Source organism: Ornithorhynchus anatinus, chromosome 17, assembly GCF_004115215.2.
Source record: "Ornithorhynchus anatinus isolate Pmale09 chromosome 17, mOrnAna1.pri.v4, whole genome shotgun sequence".
Taxonomy (NCBI): domain Eukaryota; kingdom Metazoa; phylum Chordata; class Mammalia; order Monotremata; family Ornithorhynchidae; genus Ornithorhynchus; species Ornithorhynchus anatinus.
Genome location: NC_041744.1, coordinates 9,784,114 through 9,810,224, shown reverse-complemented (window position 1 = coordinate 9,810,224; position 26,111 = coordinate 9,784,114). Strand labels below are relative to the sequence as shown.

Here is a 26,111-nt window from a genome sequence, read left to right as displayed (position 1 = left end):
ATAGCAGAGGCACACACACACATTCACACACGCCACACCACACACACATACACACAAAAACTAGTATTGAAGAACTGGGATGATAATTAGAGTTTAATAAATGGTAATCTGCTCCTCAATGACATTTGGGGGGAAAGCAAATTCAGCCCTGTTCTGCCAGAGAGCAAAACAGAGACAAAGGGCTTTCCATGTCTGCCTTATTTTGATTCAAATTCTGTAGTTCCCAATGCCGAGTTTATTTTCATTTAACTAGCAGACTTCTCCCTTCATATAGGCTCTAAGAACATCAATGAGTACGGATGGAGATAATTAAATAGAAAAGGTTCGTTCGTGTATCGAGGACCAAATCTGTTGATAGACTTTAACAGAAGCTGTGGAACTAAGAGAAACAGAAGGTTAAGGATTGAGGCAATTATGTGGATAATGCAAGTAAAATAGCTTTGTTTCCATCTAAATGACTTCAAGATGTTGGGGGGGGTGGCCATTGCCTGAATTATCCAGATAATTGCCTCCATTCTCCCCTTTTAGTCTATCAAACAATAGTATTTATTGAAGAAGGGCCTCCTGGCTATAGAGCACTGTCCGAAGTGCTTAGGGGAAAACAAAAGAGATGATAGACTAGTAAATTTCAGACTGAAGACTGTAAACTCACTGTGGACAAGGAACACATCTACCAACTCTGTTGTAGCATACTCTCCCAAGCACTTAGGACAGGGCTCTGTACCAGTAAGTGCTCAATAAATATGATTGACTAATTGATTGATAGGTGACATGATCCCTTCCCTCAGGAGCTTGCAGACTAGCAGGGCAGACAGAAACTAAAAGAAGTTTCAGCTAGAAAGAAGAAAAGAATGGAAAGATGAAATACATAGATGAGTAAGTGCTTAAATAGAAGAGTATCTAAGTTGATATAATAAAAATAGTTTAGGGTATTAAGCCCTTACTATGTGTCAGGCAAATAGAGTTGGATCCAGTCCTTGTCCCACGTGGGGCTCACAGTCTCAATCCCCATCTTACAGATGAGGTCACTAAGGCACAGAGAAATGAAGCGACTTGCCCAGGTCACCCAGCAGACAAGTGGCTGAGCTGGGATTAGGACCCGTGACCTTCTGACTCCCAGGCCCGTGCTCTATCCACAATGCTCTATCTATCCTCTATCCACCAGAAAGTCATGCTGCTTCTCTTATGTACATAATTACACATGTGTATTGTGGAGACAGCATAGAGGGCCAAACCCGAGACCAACCTGACTCTTGGTTTTAAAGAAGGAAAATAACTTGGACTTTATATCATATAATTTGGAACTTTTCTTTCTTCCCCTAATTGATGATACCCTGAGCCCCCACTATGGGGCTCATTTGATGATGGCTTTTTTCTTCCATTCTTCCATTCTTATTCTTTTCTTCCTCGTGTATTTACTGAGAAGAATGTAAGCTCCTTGAGGGCAGGGGACATGTCTCTTAGAAAAGTGCAGAGAGCAGCCCCCAGACCTCTATACTGTGTTCACTGATTGTCTGAAACAACTGACCCAGAAAGGGAAAAGGGCTTGGGAAATGGCCAAAGAAATTCGGCTCCCTTGAGAAATTCACCAAGATCCTTAGACTGCTCTGTGATGGAATGGTCGGTCAAGTGAAAATGGAAGGCACCCTGCCTCACAATTTCCCCAACACTATTGAGTGAAGCCAGTCTGAGAAGTAAATCTAGTCCTGCTTATCCTATTCTGCCGGGTTTGAGGGTATGAGAAGAGACTGCAAGCTGGAATCAGTCATTCCTGATCCACTGGCAATGAGCGTCGTGAAAGTTCTTTGAGAGAATTGTTCAAGAACTGCTCTGTGCAGTTGACTATGTGCCTCTAGAGTAACGTGCACAGGAAGACATTCAAATGATTACCATTTGCTTCACAGATTCATCAGAGCCCTACGGACTGAAAATCGGTCGGAAGAAAACCTAAATTAAGTGCCAGCCTACTCCCAGTATATCCCAAACAAACAACCGAAGGTATTCACACAGTAAGCACTCAATAAATACCATTAATTGATTGATATTCATCAACAACCCGGTACCTAGTGCACCTAGGAGATGCAGCAAGCGAAATGCACCAACAGACAAAGAGATAGAAAATAGAATCTAAAAAGGCAGCAAGGATAGCTTTTGGAGCGAGGCCAGGAAAGGAGGTAGCCAGCTTCTTAACGGAGGAAGTAACGGTGGATCTTGTTACCACCAGGGAGTATTTGGGTCCTTCGAATTGAACAATCTGAAACAGGACATCCAGGTGGCAAGGTGGCAGCTTCCAGCTCCATCCGGCAGTGAAATATATTGGACGCTTATTGCATGCAGAGCTCTGAACTAAGCACTTAGGAGAGTGCACTGGAAGAGAGCTGGCGGGCACGTTCCCTGCTCACAGGGAGTTTACAGTCTACCGACGTACACTGTTAGGATCATGGCAAGACTCCCTGGTGCCTGGGGTGGGGGTGAAGTTGAAACCCATACCGAGCAGATAATTTTCTGGAAGGTAACAGACTTCTCGTTATCTCAGGGAGAGGTTTTCATCGTTTGCGAACACTCGTAAGAGATTAATCTGTGGAGAAGCCCAGGTAAGAGCACCGAGCGGTACCCTCTCCTCCGACAACGGGGAGACTTATCATTCCCTCCCCGCCAACAGCCCTTCAAGGGAAAATGAGCCTGCCGAAAGTTTAAATTTCAGGTCAACTGCCGAGAGCTTTTAAGTGAACTTGTACTGCGGCAAACAGAAATGTAGGGGAAGCTTTCTGAGAGGCCTGCCGAGAGGTCTTCGAGGTTCCTCGAAACACTGGGAAGAGGCAGTGGATGTTGAGAATAACCTTTTGTAATAGAGCCCCTTTCATTAGAAGAACTCACAAGAGTGCATTCAGTGGTGAGCAGCTGACTTGAGAGAAATTCAGTACTTACCTGACTCTTCTTTCCATGACCTTTAAGTTGGGATTTTTTTCTTTTTTTAAAAAATGGTATTTGTTAAGTGCTTGCCAAGCATTGTACTGAGCACTGGGGTAGACACAAGACAGGTCGAACACAGTCCTCTCCTAACTGGGGCTGAGAGTCTAAATGGAAGGGAGAAAATATATTTTACTAGTCATGAATCAGCAAGGCGGATGGATGGAACACGGACTTGGGAGTCAGAAGGTCAGGGGTTCTAATCCTGGCTCGGCCACTTGTCTGCTGTGTGGCCTTGAGCAAGTCACTTCACTCCTCTCTGTCTTAATGCCATTAAGGAGACAGACATTAATATGAAAATTAACACAGGCAAAAGGCCCACCTCGAGCTAAGTGCTGCCTCTAGACTATAAGCTCATTGTGGGCAGGGAATGTGTCTGTTTATTGTACTCTCGGTTTGTATAATGTATTCACCCAAGCGCTTAGTACAGTGCTCTGCACACAATAAGTGTTCAATAAATGCCAATTGAATATGACAGGACACAGCCTCTACCTTCTTAGCCCCGAGGGACAAAGTGCACAAGTATTCTCTCCTGGATGGGGCTTTTATGTTGATGTGGGACAGTTAGGTGAGAGACGAGAGGGTCCGCACCTCAGTCCACTTCATCAGGGAAAGCATCCTGGAGGAGGGAAATTGCTCGCTGGGTGTGATGTGTTGATCCAGTTATTGAAGAAGGCTTTCCAGAGAAGCAGTGTGGCCCAAGTGACCTAAATTCTACTCCCAGCTCTCACCTCAACTGCTGCGTGGCCTTAACTTCACATCTCTGGGCCCTCCTCAGTCGTAAAATGGGAATTAAATACCTGTTCTCCCCTCTCCCTTAGGCTGTGAGCCCCATATGGGGCAGAGACTGTGTCCAACCTGATTATCTTCTACCCCAGCACTTAGCACAGTACTTGTTACATAGTGATTTATAATAATAATAATAATGTTGGTATTTGTTAAGCGCTTACTATGTGCCGAGCACTGTTCTAAGCCCTGGGGTAAACACAGGAGAATCAGGTTGTCCCACGTGGGGCTCACAGTCTTAATCCCCATTTTACAGATGAGGGAACTGAGGCACAGAGAAGTTAAGTGACTTGCCCACAGTCACACAGCCGACAAGTGGCAGAGCTGGGATTCGAACTCATGAGCCCTGACTCCAAAGCCCATGCTCTTTCCACTGAGCCACGCTGCTTCTCATAACAAATACTACAATTATTATGGAGTTGTCTCTTGGGCTGCAGGGGAATGTGTGGAATTGTAATGCCTCTGGGTGAAAGGCGGAGTGGGACCTGGGATGGAGTGGTAGAGGAATGGCAAAGTGACACTTCTCTGTGCCTCAGTTACCTCATCTGTAAGATGGGGATTGAGACTTGCAAGCCCCACATGGGACAGGGACTCTGTCCAACTTGATTTGCTTGGATCCAACCCAGTGCTTAGTACAGTGCTTGGCACATAGTAAGCACCTAAAAATACTATCATTATTATTATTAATAAAGGCCAGCTATCATGATCACATAGCAAGCTGGTGACACAGCTGGGTTTAAGAACCCGGGCTTCCTGGCTCCCAGTTCCATGCTCTTTCCATTAGGCCACTCTGCCTCTCTTTATCCCATTACAAAATGAAATGTGACCTTTCTCTCTCTCTGTCTCTCCCCACCCCTTCTCTCATCTCTCTCTCTCTCACCTTCTCCCTCTCCTTTGCCCTCAATCTAAACAAGCAATCTATAATGGACACTATACCTAAGAATAGGAGTCGTTAGCCTCTTAGAAAGGATTTCCACCTCACCCACTTTACTAATCAGAGCTTGTCGCCAGGTCGGGATTGGGACATGGAGTTACGATGCCTCTGTCATCCAGGTTCCCTTCTTCAAGACATTTCCACCTTAGACAAGGATTAGCCACACAGTTCGGCTCAAGAATGAGACACAAAATGAACAAACTTTCCTAGCAACCGACATCCATTACAATCCATTCGGCCCAAATGAGCAATACCACCTCAGGCCTTCAGGTCTTTAAGAGACTGAAGGTGTGCCCCTCAACAATTGATTTATTTGTTCCTTTTTAAAACCACTGCCTTTGCAAATTGTCATGGGGTGGAAGGACGAATGCAAAATGAAATTAAGTGCAGAACTGAAAGGAAACTCCAATGTATTGAACATGTATGAGCCAAAACCTCATGAACTATCATACATGGGTGGGCCTATAATAAGTTACTTTGATCGGTCAGTCGATCATATATATTGGGTGCTTACTATGCGCAGAACATTGTACTAAGCATTTGGGAGAGTACAAGAGAATTAGCACAGGTGTTCTGTGCCCACAAAGAATGAATACCATAATTATTGTTGTTATTATTATTATTATTAATGAGCTTACAGTCTAGAGACAAGAGAATTGACCACAGAAACCTGGTTTGGATTATCCGCTAGTTCGACCCAGAACTTTGCCTTTCTTCCGTTCCTATGAAAACCCATTCGATTGCTACTGTTTGGGCACAGCTCTTATGCAAAGGTGCCTATTGCTTGAATAATTACTGAACCTCAAGGCACATTTATAGTTCTGGACCTTTTGGGTACCAGGAGTCCATTTTCCCTGATCAAATGCAGTTTTGGCAGGCATTGTCCTAGTCAAGGCAGTAAGCTTGGGCTGCCCCTTGGTCCAACTGCTAGGGAGCCCAAGTTCATTCATTCATTCATTCAATTGTATTTACTGAGCGCTTACTGTGTACAGAGCATAGTACTAAGCGCCTGGGATGTACAATTCAGCAACAAATAGAGACAATCCCTACCCAACAACGGGCTCACAGTCTAGAAGGAGAGAAACAGACATCAAAACAAGTAAACAGGCTTCAGTAGCAGTGCTCTGCACACAGAAGCACTCAGCAAATATCACTGATTGAAGATTGATTGAGGGATGAGGGATCTCTCATTCACTGCCTGATTGGGCAACTCTCTAATAAGTTAAATATGAAATTAATTAGCGATTACTATATGGTAAGCATTGGGGTAGATACAAGATCATCAGATTGGTCATAGTCCCTGTCTCACACGAGGCTCACAATTTGAGGTAATAATAATAATTGCGGTACTTGTTAAGTGTTAACTAGGTACCAAGCACTGTTCTAAGCACTGGGGTAGGTACATGCTAAGCAGGTTGGACACAGTCCATATATCACGGGGGGGTTCACAGTCTTAATCCCCATTTTACAGATGAGGTCACTGAGGACCAGAGAAGTGAAGTGACTTGCTCAAAGTCACACAGCAGAATAGGGGCAGAGCCAGGATTAGAACCCAGGTCCTTCTGACTCCCAGGTCCATGCTCTATCCGCTAGACCACGCTACTTTTTTCAGCCCAGGCTGGACCTGCCCTTTCCTCTAAGTCCCACCATTGTCTCTTTTGTTTTCGCTCTCTGGTGCTCCCTCTTCCATCCTGTTTCCGACTGGACGCGGTGAGTTTGTTAGCTCCCGTGAACAGAGAATGTGTCTACCAACTCTGTTGTGTCCTATTCTCCCAAACTCTTAGTTCAGTGCTCTACACCCATAAGCTCTCAATAAATACCTCTGATTGATCTGTTTAGGTGTTTTAGTAATATACTCTGGTCTGGCGTCAGGCTCTGCCTGAACCCTGCGTCATTCGCCTGTTTTCTCTCTGGGGAACAGATGGCGCATAGATGAGCACCTGCCGGGGTTGAGTGAGTGCACGCAGTAGGTTGAGCCTGCAGCTCAGCAAGAGCTCTGGAGGGGCAGGGCCTGCCCCCTAGTCCCCCCCCCAGTCTCCCCGGCCCCCCTTTCCGATTCAGATCTGTTGTCCTTTCCTGAGACCCCAGGAAAAGGAAGAAAAGCTGTCATTCAAGGGGAGCCACGTCGCTAACCTCAAGTGCTCATAATGAACCAAATTATGCTGAATTAATTGGATGTAATTAGTGGCGATGGGGGTGGGGGGGGAGCCGACAGCAGTCTGGAGGATGCATGAAAGACAGGAGGAAGCTGACGACTTTACAATACAAAACCCTCCACAAACAGTGTCTTTTGGGTTGTTGTTGCCAAAATGAGCCGTAAATACATAAAAGGAATTCATTACAGTCATCTCTCTCCAAATTACCCCAGATCACTGCAGAATGAAGCCTTGCACGCTGAAACGAAAAGCACCTCCCTGGCTCCGACTCGGGCCTTAGCAAGAACATTGGAGTCTTTTGTCCCGGCTATATGCTTTATTGTTATTTATACGCAATATTAATAACAATAGTATTTATTAATCAGTTTCCCACGTGCAGAGCTCTGTAAAAGTGCTGGTCAGTAAGCGGTATAATAATATTTATTCATTCAATAGTATTTATTGAGCGCTTACTATGTGCGGAGCACTGTACTAAGTGCTTGGAATGTACAAATTGGTAATAGATATTAACATAGCCTCTCAAATAAGGAAAAAGACCTACCAGCTCAAATACAGTTTGACCATCCTGTCCTCTTCCCTGGAGGTTGTTCTAGAAGGAAAACGAACAAAATCAGAAATGTTTACCTCTGACCTCGCTGAAAAAGTTTTGTATCTTGAGTGAGTTACCAGGTCAGAAGCTATTTCCGAGGTGTGGATGCCTCATTTAAGTTGCCACAACTGATAGAAAATGATCACGATGGTGATCAACATGGATGATAATTATTGAGCACTTACCATGTGCAGAGTACTGTACTAAGCGCTTGGGAGAGTGCAATTCAGGATGTGGCAGGGATCCCCAATGAGCTAGCAGTCAAGAGGGGGAGACAGACATTAATATAAACTAATAGCTTATAATGTTCACCACCCTGTCAGAGCATCCATTTCTTTACAAAGGAAAGATCAGATACTCATTCAAGTACCGTAAGAGACACTATATAAAACATCAGAGGGAAAAATTCAGATGTTTGGATTGGTTTGGCCCTTGGTTCCTCTCCTGAAAATGTGGACGGTAGAGGTAGGTGAAAGAGAGAACTCAATACTGCCGGCTTAAATTAAAGGGTAATAGAAACCTAAAATCTCAGGACTGGAAAGTTCAGGTCCTCCTGCCATAAGGTGGTCACTGATGGCACTTAAAGAAACATACACAGGGGCACCCATGATGGCATAGCAGTTACATTGGGCACGTGGGCACCATTTTGTGGAAGTATGCCAAGTTTACCTGGATCTCAGCCTGCCCTCTCACACCAGGGCCTTTGCATTCTCCTCTCAGGTTCCTGAGAATATGGAGGCCACTTCGGGTGGAGGAACTCAATTCGGTTTTCCCAAGCCTTTAATCATTTGGGTCACTGTCCTATTGGCTTTTCAATTGACCCGTCTCTGAAAAATTTACTGGGAAAACTTCTCGAGAGCGGGGGGAGGTTGAAAAGAACGGGGCCTGAGGAGTGGAAGCTCCTCTATCTACTTTCTGCCACAGCTTTGGGGCTCTTGAGCCGGACGAAGCCGATAGCTCTGCCCTGAACTCACCCCCAACCGCAGACGGGAAGCACCACCCAGACACAAGGCCTCCAGTCTTCTGGGGGCCAATCCAGCCCTGTGGGCCTTTTCCATATCATCATGGGATTCTTGAAGTGAGACGACATTGATTGAAAAGGTATTTGTGCTGTTGTGTAGATAATGAAACAGTAACCCTAAGGTGCTGGGAGGGACCTGGGTCTAATAGTAAGTCAGCGGATGAGGAGACAGGAAACAGGTCCAAATTTATTTGACTCCACTCCCCCCAAACCTCCACCTCCCCTTCCCCTTCTCAGGAAACAGTCACCATCTAAAAGTTACTTTCTCAACTCTTATCTTGCTGTGGCCTCAATGAACTGGCAGGCTTGATTTACAGCTGTCATAACCCTATAAATATATGGGCCTTCAAAGTTTCTTTACCTTTTTATTATTTCAGATGACACACAGAGAAATATCACCCAAAACATTAGCAATTACTTTGGAGGAGAGAATTCCAAAGGCTTGCAGATGATATTTGTTTCTAATTTGATAAGTAGGGGTTGTCCTTTGACTGCCAATCCTATCAGCGTCGAGTCGTGCGGATTCGAAAACAGAATTGATCTTTCAAGCCTCATTTTAATTTCCATCAGCCTCCTATCAGAGTCATCATTCTGCTGCCAGTTCCAACCCATGTATAATTTATACATTTGATTTCAATACATCATTTTCTGCCTCGTTCGGGAGGAGGAGAAAAGAAAGCTCCCTGCCTCATTTTCCGTAAGGAAAGCGGTCATATGTTTTCTCAAAAAACTTAATCAGCATTCTCCCGGAGAATAATTTTTAAAAACAGATTATGTCCTAATTTACCCTCGCATTTATTTTTCTGGAATGAATTTTTTTGAGACCCGGAGAAAGTGAAGGCCTCGATTCTGCCGGCTTAATTTAAAGGGTAATAGATCCTAAAATCTCAGGGCTGGAAAGTTCAGGTCCTCCTGCCCTTAAGGTGGTCACTGATGGCACTTTAAGAAACAGACTCAGGGGCACCCGGGATGGTGTAGCAGTTACATTTACCCATTAGGTGAGAGAGGCAGAACCAGCTTTTGTTCCCCTGACGTTCTTGCCGCCTTCCACAACCTCTGACCGCTCGGCCGAGGTACCAGTCTATCTACCCACCAGGACCTGAACTGGTGCCATCGACTCCTCTCCTACCACTGTCCTTGGCTGGGCTGGGTCTCGTGACCCTGACTCCTGAGCCTCAAGAAGGAAAGTGGCCTTAGAGATGAGAACCCACCATCCATTAAGGTCCTTGTGGGGAGGCCTGCGTCTCTTTCAGGGAAGACAAAGTGCTATATTTAGGAGGGCAGCTGACACTAGGGAAGTTTACTAATAGCACTTTTTCTTGCAATTCAGCTCTTTAGGGAGGAAAAACGCTGGAGAAGCAATATTGTCCAGTGGCTAGAGCCTGGGCCTGGGAGTCAGGAGGACCGGGGTTCTAATTCCGACTCCGCCACTTGTCAGCTGTATGGCCCTGGGCAAGTCGCTTAACTTCTCTGTACCTCTGTTACCTCGTCTGTAAAATGGGGGATTAAGACTGTGAGCCCCTTGTGGGGCATGGACTGTGTCTAATCTGATTATCTTTTATCTTCCCTGGCATCTGGCACTAATAGGCACTTAACAAATACCATGAAAAATTGAATCAAATGTATTTATTGAGTCATTATATGCGATCGATCAGTCAGTATTTATTGAGCACTTACTGGGTGCAGGGTACTGTACTAAGCGCTTGGGAGAGCATAATAAAGTAAGCATGATCCCTGCTGTTGAGGAGGGTTATAGTCTAGTGGGTGGGGAGGGAAAGACACTAAAATAATTTACAGATCGGAGAAAGAAGGAAAGTGGATAGGTAGGTGATTGTTACAGGTAGTTGTGAGTACACAGGTGCATAGTTGGGCATGGTAGTTATGGGGAGAGGAGAGGATAATCGGGGAAGGCCTCCTGGAATAGGTGTGATTTCAGAGAGGCTTTGAAGATGGAGAGAGCTGTGGTCTGGACCATTTGGAGGGAGAGGAGGAGTTCTGTGCTCTAACGGCGTGAGCAAAGAGACAGTAGTGGTGATAACTTTCTTTTCTGTGAACCGTTGTGGACACCAGTTGTGAAGATGCACGTAACACTTCATGTGTAATTCCAGGCACAGAGTAACAAAATTACATCATACGCAATGTCTTCTGAAAGTCTTCTGAAACCTCTTCTGAAAGTCCATCCAAGACTTCCTGAACGAAGAGCGTTTCTCTGGAGGGAAACTTGACTTGCTTCTAAGCTGCTGTGTTTCACTCCCAGGTCCCTGTTAACACAGGTGCAGGTGGCGGGGGGCGAGGCGGAGGGAACCAGTTCATTTAAAATATAAATACCAGACATAAAGAAGCGGGGGGAGGCAGACCAGTAGAAAACTGGACAGTCCAGAATAAAACTAGACCAATGGCCACCCTAGCTTGTGTCCAGAAACCCCTCCTCTAGCCCACAGGGAAGCCAATGTTCTCTTCTGCTCTTTGAAGATAAAGATAATGCTGTGAAATGCAACTATCTGAAACAACCCATTACTTTCCCCAAATTATCAAGGGACAGGACATACTGTTGGAAATGGTTTTAGGATTTCCCTAAGAGAAAGGATAGATTTCAGGTTGAGAGGAGGCTATTTCTCTCTCAAAGCAAGCATGGTTTTCTAAGAAACAGCACTTGCAGTCAGCACAGCGGGCATTCAGGAGGCCATACTAATGTCCTTCTAATGCTTTCGGATCAGGCACGATACCTGTCCCAGGTGGACCTCTCAGTCTAAGGGACAGAGAGAAAAGGTGTTTACGCCCCATCTTACAGATGAGGCAACGGAGGAACAGAAAGATGAAGGGACTGGCCCAAGTTCATATAGCAGGAGCCAGAATCAGAACCCTGGTCTCCTACCTCCCTTTCCTGTGTGTCATCAGGTTAAACTGCAAGGGGATTAAGGATCTGATTTCAGGAGGAAGAAATAGCTTGTATTTAAAGGTCAGCAGATCCTCAGGGTTTTCCTTCTCATCCCTGCACCTCAGAAGACACCTCAATACTCACTAACAGTGCTTCCTTTTCTGCCCCACCCCTTACCCCTGCCCCATCTTGACTATAAGCTTGCAGCGGGCAGGAACCACGTCTACAAATTCTGTTATATTGTACTCTCCCAAGTGCTTCGTATAGTGCTCTGCATACAGTAAGGGCTCAGTAAACACCACTGGTTACTCCATTGATTCCATCCACTAGGCTACCAGTGTTCCCTCCCCACTTTTCCTCTCCATTTGCCTAGACCCTAGCCCTTCCGAGGAGAACGACTGAGTCCTGTGATGCTCTGGAACAAAGAGCCAGTCCAGGAAGATGTGATCCAATGGGATCACAATGGCGTCTTGACTTTGAGAGAAACCGGGCTCCGGCAAGAGCATCCACAGAACTCCTTGCTCACCCTGGCCATCAGCATCTTGCCTCACCTTCCCCTTAGATTTAAGCTCTCAAAGAATTCCACTAGGAACCTCAGTGAAGTGGCCCCTGATATAGTCAGGGTAAATTCTTTTAGGGTCATAGTGGGAAGAGTGGAATCAAAGTACCCCCACACCTTAAAAGACAAGTAGCCTTCCCTTCAAAAATGTTTCGGAATGTGGATGGTGTGTGAGATGGGAAATAAACCATTTATTGCTCTTTCCCTGTGGAAGAAAGCTTTTCCACCCAGAAATGTTCTTGGGCCATTCTGTTCTCTAAAACATTTTCATGGTGCCCCACTGTTAGATGGGAAGCTCCTTGAGGGTCAGGACTACGTTTGGCCTCTTTCTGGATTTCCCCTAGTTCTCAGTACAGGGCCATACTCACCGCGAGCGGTCGGTTAAACATAAAACAGAGCAGGAGGCCCACTGAAATGGGACCCTGTCCTTGTTCCAAAACAGATGGCTGAGCTTCGCCGTACCTCAGTACTGCCCTCTCAGGCTTTCACTGTGGGTTTGGTTCACCACATGTCCCTTCCCCTCCATTCCAGTTCCCTGAAGACGGCCCCAACGCGAGCACCCCCTTCCCCAACCCCCACCCAACTTATCGGCCATAAAATCAGAAGCTTGGGCAAATCAGATAGTTGGAGGTCAGTCGCTGGCTTTTCAGGGCTGGACCATGATGGGGAAAATTGAAACCCGACCCCCTTTCAGAAACCGTGATCCCAGCTCTTTCATCGGCTTCCCTAGCCCCGGGGTCTCCTCACCTTTTCCCTCTGTATAATGTGAGATGCTTCCTAATGAGTTTTCTGACCCAGCCACTGCACACTGAACCTTTAGGAGGAAATTTAATCACTCTCCCAAATTAACTTTGCCGAATCCTAGGGCAGGCGGCACAGATCCTAGAGAAGAATCAATTGTTCATTATCTCTTCCTCCTCCTTTCCCCTCTTCTTGTCAGCACTGAGTCCACCGTTGATGCCAGAGCTACCTTTAGGAAGAGAAACACAATTCCATCTCAGGGGGAGAGGTCCCTTACTGCCTGTTGACCCCTTGCTCGCATCTTTCCTCCTGCCTGGTACCCCCTCCCCTTTCATAGCCAACAGACCACCACTCTTTCCATCGTCAGAGCCCTATTAAAATCACATTTCCTCCAGGAAGTCATTCCTGACTAACCTCCCATGTCCCCACCCTATTCTCCATCCCCTCAGCTTCGCCTAGGCCCTTGGGTCTGTACCTTGCATCAAGCATCCAATTAATACCGTTGATCGATGGAACTCCTTTGGGCAGGGTATGTCTTGAAGGTGAGTGGCAGCGGTAGGGAAGTTGCCTAAACGGGGCAAATGTAATCAATCAACTCAGTTGCACTGTACTCTCCCAAGTGCTTAATACTGTGCTCTGCACATAGTAAACGTTGGGAGAGTACAGTGCAACAGAGTTAGCAGTCACGTTCTCTGCCCACAGTGGACTTCACAGCCCAGAAAATCACCATCTGGGGCTTTCTAGCCCAGATAGGAAATGCTCACGTCATAAAATGTACTTTTCATCATTTATATTAATGTCCAGACTGTAAACTCGCTGTGGGCAGGGAACCTGTCTGTTATATTGTACTCTCCCAAGCACTTAGTATAGTGCTCGGCACACTGTAAGCGCTCAATAAATACAATTGACTGATTGACCGACAGGTCTTGGCAGAAATGTGAGATAAACAAGGGTGGGAGACCGGCTCAAAGAAACCATTGTGGACAAGGAATGTGTTTACCAATTCTGTTATATTGTACTCTCCCAAGCGCTCAGTACAGTGCTGTGTGTACAGTAAGCGCTTAGTAAATACCGTCGATTGATCAACGGTACCATACCAAATACCATTGATTGATCAATCGACCCCATCTCCCCAGTGGAGCACGCTCCCTTGGAGCAGCAGGAGAGCTAAGGAATGGCTATAAGCAAGCTGAAACCCCGAGCCGAGCAGGCCAAAGAAGCATTTTGATGACAGACAGAAGACTAACCCCAGCAGCCCAGCAGAGCTGGTGACAGAGGATGTGGGAGGGACAACCTGGTGTGTAGCAATCCAAGGGAGGAGAGGGGGTCACCCCTGACAGAGGAGCCCTGCAAAAGGCAGAGGAGCCTCATTAGCAAGCTCTTCCAACAAGCACGCCATCCACAAACCAAAACGGTTTCTGCTCACGGGCTCTGGAATAGAAAGAGTTCTGGTCAGCGGAGAGAAGTGGCACTCCCAGACCCCCACGGAGGCCACCCCAGTGGGGTAGTTGGAGAACTTCAAGGGGAAGGGCCTGGGCAGAAGAGGCAGGAGGTAGGGGGAGGCTCCCTGCTTTGGGCCCCATTTTACGTGGGCCTGTTAGTGTGGTCAGAGCTGCTTGGGAGCAACTTACACTGGTGGCCTCGCTGACAGCTCGCTCATGTCCTCTCTCTGGCCTGGAACTCCCTCCCCTTCATGTCTTCCAAACCACCACTCAACCCATCTTCAAAATCTTTTTAAAATCACATCTCCAAGAGGCCTTTCCCAACTAAGCACTCATTTCCCCTACTCCCTCTCCTTTCTGCATCTCCCTTACATTTGGATCTGTACCCTCTATTGACCCCACGCTCAGCTCCTCAGCACTTCAGTACATATCCATAATTTATTTCAATGTTTGTCTGCCCCTCTAGACTGTGAGCTCTCTGTGGGCAGGGAACATAATCATAATAGTGATCATGGTATTTGTTAAGCACTTACTCTGTGCCAAGCACTGTTCTAAGAGCTGGGGTAGATACAAGGTAATCAGGTGGTCCCACATGGGGCTCACAGTCTTAATCCCCATTTTACAGATGAGGTCACTGACGTACAGAGAAGTTAAGTGGCTTGCCCAAAGTCACACAGCAGAAAAGTGGCAGAGTGGGGATTAGAACCCATGTCCTCGGACTCGCAAGCCCGGGCTCTTTCAACCAACTCTGATAAACTCTCCCAAGATCTTAATTCGACACCCCGTACATGCACTAAGCACTCAATAAATATGACTGATTGATTGCTTCGATCCACTATGATGACCTTGGCTTCCAACCATGCTTACGCTTCTCAAACCTCCTAAATGCAGAGCTGTCTCTTCAACCAGAGGGGCAGCATGGCTCAGTGGCAAGAGCCCGGGCTTGGGAGTCAGAGGTCATGGGTTCTAATCCCGGTTTCGCCGCTTGCCAGCTGTGTGACCCTGGGCAAGTCACTTAACCTCTCTTTGCCTCGGTTCCCTCATCTGTAAAATGGGGATGAAGACTGTGAGCCCTATGTGGGACAACCTGATTACCTTGTATTTACCCCAGCGCTTAGAACAGTGCTTGGCACAGAGTAAACGCTTAACAAATGCCAACATTATTATTATTAACAAATACCACCATTATTATTAACCGTTCCAGGTAGATTTTTTTATCTTTCTCTGAGAACTTTTTGGTATATAAACAGGAAAGGGAAAGGGACCAGGAAGTGTGGCGACCAGATAACATGGGATTCTGCAAGACAGCCCGGCCAGAAGAGGACACATATTGCTTATGATGGATAATTAACCTTTTCATAATACCCCGACTCCTCTCCGCGCCGCATTGAAGTTCTCCTCACGAAATTGATGAGGCCTTTCCAGAAGCACCCTGTCCTCTGAAGCTAGCAAAGGCCTAATACAATAACCAGAGTGTGAGGTAATTAACTGCTTCCCCAGGCTGAAGTTAAACCTGTTATTGCCTGGATAATTTACTCTGTAAAGTAGCAGGCACCTTTGCTCTCGGTGCTTTCCAAATCTATTAACAATATCAGAGCTCTGCTGAGCCTAGTTTTGCTTTATGAAAAGGATGAAAACAATGAGGTTTTCGACACCTCATTGTTTGGTTCTAAATATCACCCACGGTACTTACTTAAAACCCCATAATTATAATCCAACTTGGTTTGCACTGGCCCTTGTATTTTACTGAAGCCTAGCAGGCCGGGATTAGCATTTCTTTTGTTTTAGCAGGGGTCCTTTAAATCGAAGAAACACCAAAATGGATATTATCATCCCCCTTCCATCCAAAGATCTCTGTGTTCCCCAGCCTCTTCCTTCTCTGGGGAAAACTGTAGAAGCCACTGTAGAAATTGAAACTTCAAGGACAGATCGAAAGGAAATGGGTTTAAATTACAGCCCTTAAGAGTGAAGTTTGTTTAGCACTGGAATGGGCTAATAATAATAATGATGATGGCATTTATTAAGCGCTTACTATGGTGTCAAGCACTGTTCTATAGCTCTGGGGTGGATACAAGGTGTCCCACTTGGGGCTCACCATCTTAATCCCCATTTTACCAATGAGGTAACTGAGGCACAGAGAAGCAAAAGGCAAGCGGGAAAGGTCCCCGAGTCTCCTCTGGAGAGGCCCTGGGAGAAAAGGAGTAGCCAGGTCACGAAAATGAGCAGAAGCCTAAAAGAAAATAGGGTAGGAGTCAAGGAAATCTGGCAGTTGGGGTTCATGAAAATCCATCAGCCAATCTTAAATCAATCAATCAACTGTATTTGTTGAGTGTTTCAGTGTGCAGAGCACTGTACTAAATGATTGTCTTTATTTGTTGCTGAAATGTACTTTCCAAGCACTTAGTATGGTGCTCTGCACACAGTAAGTGCTCAATAAATATGATTAAATGAATGAATCGGGTCAGACACAGTCCCTGTCCCACATAGGGTTCACGGTCTTAATCCCCATTTTATAGATAAGGTAATGGAGGCACCACGAAGTGAAGTGACTTGCCCAAGAACACACAGCAGAAAAATGGCAGAGCCAACACTAGAACCCAGGTCCTTCTGACTCCCAGGCCTTTGCTCTATCCATAAGGCCATGTTGCTAAAGGAGACATGATCCCTGCCCTTGAGGGTTAACAATTTAGGGACAGCAGATGCTAAAATAATTTCAGACAGGAAGAAGAAGGAAAAGGGGATATGAATACTGAATGAATGGTTAAGCAATAGGATGTGTAAGATATGTATGCAAGTGTTACAGGAGGTTGTGGTTCTCATATGCTTAAAGGATGCAGAAATGCTGAAGTGGCATTGGGAGGATAAAACTGGGAGAGTAGAAACTGAGGGGGGAAGATCTCCTGAAGGAAATGTGGTTTCAGAAGAGCTATGAAGATGGGGAGAGCTGTAATCTGTCAGATTTTAAATGGGAAGGAATTCCAGGCAGGAGAAGGGCATAATAAGAATAATAACAATATTGGCATATGTTAAACACTTACTATGTGCCAGGGGACTGTACTAGAGCTGGGGTGATTACAAGGAAATTGGGCCTGGACACAGTCTCTGACCCACATGTGGTTTATGGTCTCAATCCCCATTTTACAGATGAGGTAATCGGGGCACAGAGAAATGAAGTGACTTGCCCAAAGTCACATAGCAGACAAGTGGTGGAGCGGGATTAGAACCCAACGTCTTCTGACTCCCCGACCCATGCTCTCAGAAGTCGGAAGTGGGAGAGGTGAGAAGGAGACCAGTGAGTAGGTTGCTTGAGAGGAAGGAAAAGTGCAAACCGGGGGTGGTGGGAGGAAGAAATTGCATAAGGAGGAAGGAGAGAGCTGATTGAGTGTCTTGAAGTGAACGGTTAAGGTTTCTGCTTAATGTGGAAAGGCATGGGTAACCACTGGAGGTTTAGAAGAAAGGGGAAGTAATAAGCAGAATGACCTTTTAGAAAAATGATCTGGATGCCAGAGTGAGTAAGGACTGAAGGGGGGATAGCCTGGAGGCAGAGAGACCAGTGAGGAGACTGAGGCAGTTGTCAAGCCAGATCTGACAGTGCCTGGACCAGCACGGTGGCCAATGGGATGAAGAGGAAGGGGAAGATCCTGGAAATACTGGGGAGGAAAATTCAACTAAATATGGACATTGAAAGAGAGGGAGGAGTCAAGAATAATGCCAAGGTTATGGGCTTCAGAAATGGGGACGCCGGTTGTGTTGTCGACTGGGAAATTTGAGTGGGAGAGAGGATTTGAGAGGGAATATGAGAAATTCAGTTTTGGACATTTTAAAGCCCATGAAACATCCGTCAGTAGTCGTCCCGGAGAACAGAATGAGACGTGTGATTTCAGAGAAAGAGAGGTTGGGACTAGCAAAGTAGATTTGGGAGTCATCAGCACAGAAGTGGTAGTCAAAGCCATGGGAGCCGGGGAGAGCTCCCCCAAGGACGTGAATGTAATTGAGAAGAGAAAAGGACCTAGCCTGGGAGGATATCTGAAAAGAGCAGGGCCACCAGGAGCACAGTGCGGCCCGAGAGACTCTCTCCACTTGTGTCCTGACTGGACAGTAAGCTCATTGTGGCAGGGGACATGTCGACCAACTCTGTTGCGTTGTACTCTCCCAAGCGCTTAGTACAGTGCTCCACACAAGTAACGCTCAGTAAACACCACAGATGATGAGCAACCAGTGGATCAGAAGCCTCTCGTCCGTATTTGAAAAGACTCCTGTTGCCAGCTGGGGAACTGGTTAATTTCAGTGACCCAATATGGAGGCCCATTTTAAGGTTGCTGAAAATTGCTTTTTAATCCTAGCTCTTGAGGATTTCCTTTAAAACCATCTGCTGTGCACCATGGCCCTGTTTCCAACATGCAGGATTACCCTGATCTAGACTTTCTTTTGTGTAACCTAATACTGCTCTGGGCCATCCCGTATAATAATTCACAGGACGGTATTTTCAATGGGTGGTTGATGTTAAAAAGACAACAACAAAACTTCAAGCAGAAATTCAAAAACCATTTGAAAGGTCAAAATCAATTAGAGATGCATAGCCTGGACAAATGTTCTCTCCATAAACTGGCAGCACCCTGCCATCTTCCTCCAATTATATATGAGGTTTTTCTGGGTCCTGCACTCAGCGATCGGAAGATTTGGAAAGCAGCAGAAAGCTTATACGGTTCTCAGTCAGTGTCGGAAGATGTACTCAAGGTGGACACACATTATATGGTGGCTATTTCTGGCATTTCCTCTTCCTCTCCCTCTAAAACACACCTCTGGTTTATTTATTCGATTTAGAATAATCGTTTGTGAAATGGAGGGACCCCAGCTATTTGGGTGGCTCTCGGTAAAACGTGGAACTTATTTCACATCCAGGAAACAGCGTGGTCTAGGTGAAAGAGCACAGCCTGAAGTCCGGGGACCTGAGTTCTAATCCCGGATCTGCCACTAGTCTGCTGTGTGACCTTCGGCAAGTCACTTCCCTTCTTTGTGCCTCAGCTACCTCATCTGTAAAATGGGGATTAAAACTGTGAGCCCCATGTAAATCAGGGATTGCGTCCAATCTGATTAGCTTGTATCTACCCCAGCACTTAGTACAGTGCCAGGCATATAGTAAGCACTTAATAAATACCATTTTAAAAAGTCTGCTTTGGGGATAGAGTTAACCCAGCAACTTTTATGGCACTGTCCCTGAAATTCCCTTTTGGGGCAAAAAACAATTTAAAAAATTGGGTGAGATGAGGAAAGGAGCTCATAATAATAATAATTACTATTATTGTTGCTATTATGGTATTTTTCGAGTGCTTACTATGTGCCAGGCACTGTGCTAAATGCTGAGACACTGTGCTCATGATGGCTTCTTCACATCATAGGAATCATAGAAATTCAAGTTGGATGCGGACTCAGAGATGATGGTCAAATTGACCCATGAAACAATATGGCCCATGAGGGGAGGGGCCTGCACGTTCTCTCAGCAACCAGGTTATATTTCTGCCTTGATTTGCATGTGTGTGTGTATCTTGTTTCCCTTTTGGACTAGAAACCCCTTAAGGTGGAGCTACTAAGCCCAGATTGGGTAGTAATTAGGCCAGTTGCTCACATTATCATCATTATTTGAACCAATCTTAAACTCTTGATATTCTATGGAGGATTCAGGGATTTCACAATATACCTAAGAACTCTTTCCACTTGGAAAATTTTTATTTCTTTAAGAGGAAAAAAGATTCGTGTATTCACTCGGCAAATTTTCTGGGTGCTTTGGAATGGGTGAGGTTTTTTCCAGCTCCTCAGGATGGCTACTGCCTTCTCCCATTCCTCCCCATCTCACCGGCCAGGAGTTTCTTTTAAGACATCCCCATTGTGCGTGACTGCTCTTGCCCAGAAGTGAAGCCACTTGGTTAGGGTGATATTCCAGATATTAACCCTGTTTTTAAGAGCCAGTAGTTATAGTCGTGAGGTGAACCTTCTCAAGTGATTTAAATCTGGAGAATCTTGTACTTGGTGGTGTAGACATTCACATGTATTTCTCTCAAATGAGAGTTTATTACCTGTGTTTCCAATTTTTGGACTTCAACCTTGAGAATCCCCAGCCCATCCTAACCCATGGGTGGGAAGTATCACTTTTTTCTTAAATAAATATATAAGGAAAAATACATATATACATAATATATTATATATATATATATTACTTTTTCTCAAATATTTGTCCTTGAATGAGTACATGCAGCTGGTCTTAATGGGGCTAATGAAGTGAAGGAAAATCAGAAAAATGCAAATGAGCTTCTTATTTTAGGCAACTCAATCTCAGTAATGCTCATATCTTATCAAGCTTATCTTTTGGATGATAATTAGGGTAATGGATTAATGCAAAAGTTTATTTTTACCCTGCCTGTGCATAGCCTTTAAGAATCTTAGCACATTATCTTGGATCCTTGGGCTTCCACATTAAAATGGAGAAAACTTGCTGATCATTTAAAGGCTAATTTTCCCAAGCAACAGTAGCCTTACTGAGCCCCATACATACATATCAAGAAGGGGAAAAGGCACTGTGTTTCAGTGCTAGATTGAGAGACTGAATCAGTTTGTTTCCATTTCCTTCTTTTTGACTTTTTGGGAGATTGTCTTGTCTTCTGCTGTCGAAGCGTCTCCGACCCATAGCCGTTCCATGGACGCGTCTTTCCAGAACACCCACCTCCATCTGCAATCGTTCTGGTAGTGGATCCATAAAGTTTTCTTGGTAAAAATACGGAAGTGTTTACCATTGCCTTCTTCCTTGCAGTAAACTCGAGTCTTCGCCCTCAACCCTCTCCCAAACCACTGCTGCCCGGCACAGATGAGTTTTGACTTGTAGCAGATGGCCTTCCACTCGCTATCCACTGCCCAAGCTTGACTCTCCCTCCCATTGCCGAGACTGGTAGGACTCAGGTGCAATCCTGAGAGTTTTAGATTAGAGACAGCCATTTGTTTAAATGGCTCAGGTTCCATTCATTCATTTGTATTTATTGAGTGCTAATTGTGTGCAAAACCCTGTACTAAGCACTTAGAAGAGTACAATATAACAATTAATGGACACATTCCCTTCCCACAAGGAGTATGGAGGCAGGAGATTGACCTGATGATCTCGAGGAGTCCTTGCAGTCCTATGCTTCTCTCTGCATCCCTTTTGGTATCAGATATAGCATGATAATAATCAATCAGTCGTATTTATTGAGCATTTGCTTTGTGCAGGGCAGTGTACTAAACATCTGTGTTGATAAACATGTTACCTGCTCCCATCAACTATAGCTTTGTGATTCCCAAGGATGAAATTACTTTGTTTCCTGGAAATTGCCCAGACTATTAAACTACACCCGAGTCTGTGAAATCTTAATCATTCAATCGATCGTATTTGTGAGCGCTTACTGTGTGCAGAACACTTGGGAGAGGACAATATTACAGAGTTGATAAAAATAATGATGGTAATAATAATAATTGTAGATATGTTCTCTACCTACAACAAGCTCACATTCTAGAGGGGGAGGCAGACACTAATATAAATGAATATTGATTGATTTGAACAAAATATCTCTGTTCAGAAGGTGAGAACAGTTGGGATGCCTCCTTTTACTGTGCTCCAAACAAGGCATACTTAACTCTTGGGAAACAAAGTATTCCCTTCAGTCTCAACCACCTCTTAAATAAACTGTAGTGACTTTTTTCCAATAGACAGTGAGATTTTCAGAGTACCTACTGAGGGAAGAGCACTACTAAGCACTTGGGAAAGTGCAACCGAAGTTCCCAAGTAGCTTCCGATCTAATAGAGGCATTTATAATCTAGCCCACACAATTTAGGGCAATTTTCAAGCAATCAGTTGATCATTTTTATACAGAGCACTGTCTGTCTCCTGTGCCTCTTCAACTCTGCTGTCATTCTGGCACTGCCTTTCCCGTCAACATGCTTGTTTTTGTTCTTTTTCTCTCTCTCCCTTGTCTCCTCTCCACACACCTCCGATTCCCACCGCGCTCTCTGCCTTCCCTCCCTCCTCACTGCTTTCTTTCCCCTCTGTTCTCTGTCCTCCCTGGGCTCTCTGCTTTCTAGTTCTTACTACTTCTGGTGCCCCACCCCTCCAAATGAAAAAGAAAATGGGCTCACTAGGTGTGAAGGGAAAGGGGTTTTTGCCTCTGCTTCCTCAGCAGAGGAGATGAAGGAGAAGACACTGCTAAGAAGGGCTATTCTCACGATCAGCTTTCCCTGCTTTTCTCAGGGCCTATCTGCGCCCTGTGACCCAGAGAGACTGAGAACCAGATAGAATACATACATGCAAACATATCCTCCAGGCTGTAAGCTTGAAATGGGCAGAGAACATATCTGACAACGCTGTTGTAGTGTGCTCTTCAAAGCGTTTAGTACACAGTACTGCACATAGAGAACAAGAAACATCATTGATGATGATGATGGTCTGTGCACAAACACACACACACACACATTTACAAACATATGGGCAGGGAATGTATCTGTTTATTGTTGTTTTGTACTCTCCCAAGCGCTTAGTACTGTGTTCTGCACACAGTCCTCAATAAATACGATTGAATGAATGAATGAATTAGAGGAGAAAAATTGCTCATCTGCAAGTGAGAGAAAACCTTTTCCAGGGGTCTACAAAGCTTCTCATTTTTCCACTGAGGAGGTTGAAGAGGGGAGGCCTGGGGTTTTGCTGTTTATTTAAAATAGAGAAGAAAATTGAAGATGTGGAGGATGCATAGGTACTTTCTTTGCCAAAGTTACACATTTCAAGTGATTTCATGTACATATGGAAATCTGACTTTATTGGAGTGAACTGGCTGATTACTGCCAAATAAATAATAATGAGCAAGGAAATGGAATTATCCATTCATTCAATCCTATTTATTGAGCCCTTACTGTGTGCAGAGCACTGTACTAAGCACTTGGGAGAGCACAATGTAACAGTAAACAGACACATTCCCTGCCCACATAGAGTCTTCATTGACGAGAACGATCCAGTCTCCAACTGAATCTCCAATACTTTTCTTGATGACCATGTTCCTGGGCAGGAGTCATAATCTGGATCTCCTTCTGGATTTGGGGGCGCAGAGTTTGGGGGTAGAGGTTCTGAGTGCACCCTTTGGGCCTATCCAAAGTTCTTTTCTGATGTTACCCATTTGGGGGTAAAGATGGGCTACATCTCAGCAGCCTTAATGAGAAAAAGGTGCCAGCCCCAAAATATGTCTTCCCAAACCACTCTCTTCCAAGAGGAGTGGAAGAATAGATGACGTTGACATCTTTCTCCTCAATGGTATAAATTTCTCCTGACCCTAAGCCCCAGAAAGCCTGGAGATGCAAAGATTTCAGGCCCCTCATTCCCAGTGTTGCCTGGGAATTCCTCTAGTTCTCTAGGGGAGGAGGGGAGAGGTTGAAAGACCACCTCTAGCTCCCACGCTCAACTACACCTGGGGCCGCTCTTCCCTTTGAAACAGAAGCAGCAGGTCCCAGGCACTGAGGCACTGGCTAGAAATTCAGGGGCTGCTCTCCCGTTGATTTTCTGAGTGACCTTGGCCAAATCACATCAAATCTCTGGGTCTCAGGAGCTTAATAAAGCTTGCTTAGCTCACTGGGCTAATGAAACTGGTGCTAAAGGAAGGGAAGATAAATCGTTTTTTTCTTTCCTTTTCTCTTCTTTTGTCCTTAAAGAAAACAAGATGAGGAGGACAAAAAAGAGTAGACCTGAGATCCCTGGAGATGGGGAAGGTCAGAGCTATTGTAGAAGAAAGACACATGCTCTCTCTCTCTCTCTCTCTCCCCACAGAATCCTAGGAAGGAACTTGCAGAATTCCAGGTGGGATTGAGCAGAGGTGGACACAGACTGCCTTTGACCGTCCTCTTGCCTCATTATGGCAAGGTCAAAAACCCGCAGAAAGATTCCTCATAGACTTCTCCAGTGGTTACCACTAACACCAGTCCTGAACCCAAGCCCCTCTGGGCATCTGCTGCGAAAGAGCAGCAAAGGGCAGAGGTTTGTCAGCCTCTCCTAGAATCAGGGTCAGCTCCCTGACCTTTGATTCGAACACCTGTCAATGGAGCATGGCTGTACCCACACACACATGAACTTGTCAGCTTCGGGGGGGCTTTTTGGAGAGGGTGTGGACCCAGCAGTCTGGTAGGGTGAGGATCTTCTAGCCTTCTAAGAATAGGTAGGTCCAAAGGCCAAAAATCCAAAGGATTTCAGCCTTGTCAAAAGAGCAAGACTCCCACTGAATAAAAGTGTATCATGGTGTTATCGGTTGAGGCTCTGAAAAAGGAGGGAAGCTCAAAGCAGCCGTTCAGGAGATAGGGAGATGGTGACCAAAGTGTCATGCCCGATCAAACCCTGCTGCCGATGTTGCTGGAGCTTTTCAGAAATGTATCCCGATTTAATTTGGCAATGCTCCCCCCGGGCTGTTCTTAAGAAGATGGGAGAAACAGCATGGCCTAGTGAATAGAGCATGGGCCTTGGGAGTCAAACTCTAATCCCCACTCCTCAACTTGTCAGCTGGGTGACCTTGGGCAAGTCACTTCATTTATCAGTGACCTCATCTATAAAATGGGGATTAAGACTGTGAGCCCCATGTGGGACATGTACTGTGTCCAACTGATTAATTTGTACCTACCCCAGTGTACTTAGTACAGTGCCTGACATATAGTAAGCGCTTAACAAGTACCGTAAAAGAAGACACTCATATAGGTGCTTTATCATCACTTAAAAAGGTATTCGTGTTTGGGGTGCTTTTTTTCAGAATCCATTTGGGGGTATGTGTTTCAGGATGAAATTTGGACTTCTAGTGCAGTGTCTAAGGTGAGGAGAGGCTCCCAAGAGACCAGAAATCAGGAATAAGTGGAAAGAGGAAGAGGCAAGAGACCCAGGGTATATTCTGAAGGCAAAGCACAAGATCAGGGTGACCTGTGTAGGAGGAAGAAGGAGAAAAGAGATCTAGGATATCATGAGGAAAAAGAAATCCTAGCTCTGGGACAAGAGGAGAGAGAAAGGTGAAGGGTAAAACTGAGGCAGCTGCAGAATTTAAACAAATAAACCAACTTTCTTGTCCTCTTTCACCAACTCTGGCTTTCCCCACTAGGGGTAACAGGTGGCTGACCCAAGACGGAAGTGGCCAGCTTGGCTAGACCTCCCTGACTCCACAACCTACAAGCCCAGCAAGTCCCAGAGGGCCTGAGTGCCCCAGGGCAGAAGTCTGTGCTTCCCGGAACTCTTCTGGGAAAAATGCAGGCAAAGAGCCAACATCACTCATTTCCTTCAAAAGAGAGGTAGGGATTCAGGGAGTGTCGGGCGGAGTGGGAATACTGAGGGGGCTCTGGGGTTTGGGACAAGGAGGGCACCAGGGAGAGGAAGGCCCAGGTCTCAGGATGGAGAATGGGAAAGGCACTGAAGATAATAATAATAATAATAATTGTAGTATTTGTTGTGTGTGTGCCAGACACTGTACTTAGCACTGGGGTGGATACAAGCAAAATGGGTTGGACACAGTCCCTGTCCCACATGGGGCTCACAGTCTCAATCCGCATTTTACAGATGAAGTAACTGAGGCCCAGAGAAATGACTTACCCTAGGTCACAGTATATAAGTGGGTGAAGCTGGAATTAGAACCCATGACCTTCTGACTCCCAGGCCCGTGCTTCTCTATCCACTATGCCGCGATGCTGCTGGGCATCCTCGTCCCTTCGTTTTAGCCATGGGAGTGTCGCTCGGTGGTCCAAAGGGGTCCTCAGCAAGAAAATCAGGGGAGACGCAGCCCTGCATCAACTGCTCGCCGTAGCAGCTTGACCGCTAAATCCCATCCTGCCCACCCCCCTCCCCCCCCGCCGCGCCTGGGCTTTGATGATGGGCCACTGTTCCAGGTTTGAACACTGCCCACTCACCCATCCGCTAGCCACAGCCCCCGGAGAAGCCCGGGCCCGGAGACAACCGGCCCGGCTGGTGGCCCCCTTGTAGTAGTGTTGGTTTTGGATAGAGAGAATG

General features: G+C 45.7%; 1 long non-coding RNA gene across 2 annotated transcripts; it reads left to right on the top strand.

The window, feature by feature from the left end:
• The first annotated feature begins 1,909 nt into the window (after window positions 1-1,909).
• On the top strand, window positions 1,910-25,936 carry LOC103170108. Of its 2 annotated transcripts, none has more exons than XR_003765519.1 (4): window positions 1,910-1,998; window positions 2,537-2,594; window positions 25,213-25,399; window positions 25,761-25,936. It is a non-coding gene; the product is annotated as an uncharacterized LOC103170108 (long non-coding RNA). The 2 variants fall into 2 exon arrangements; XR_003765520.1 differs by having other exon boundaries at window positions 1,910-2,009.
• The last annotated feature ends 175 nt before the right edge of the window (window positions 25,937-26,111 follow it).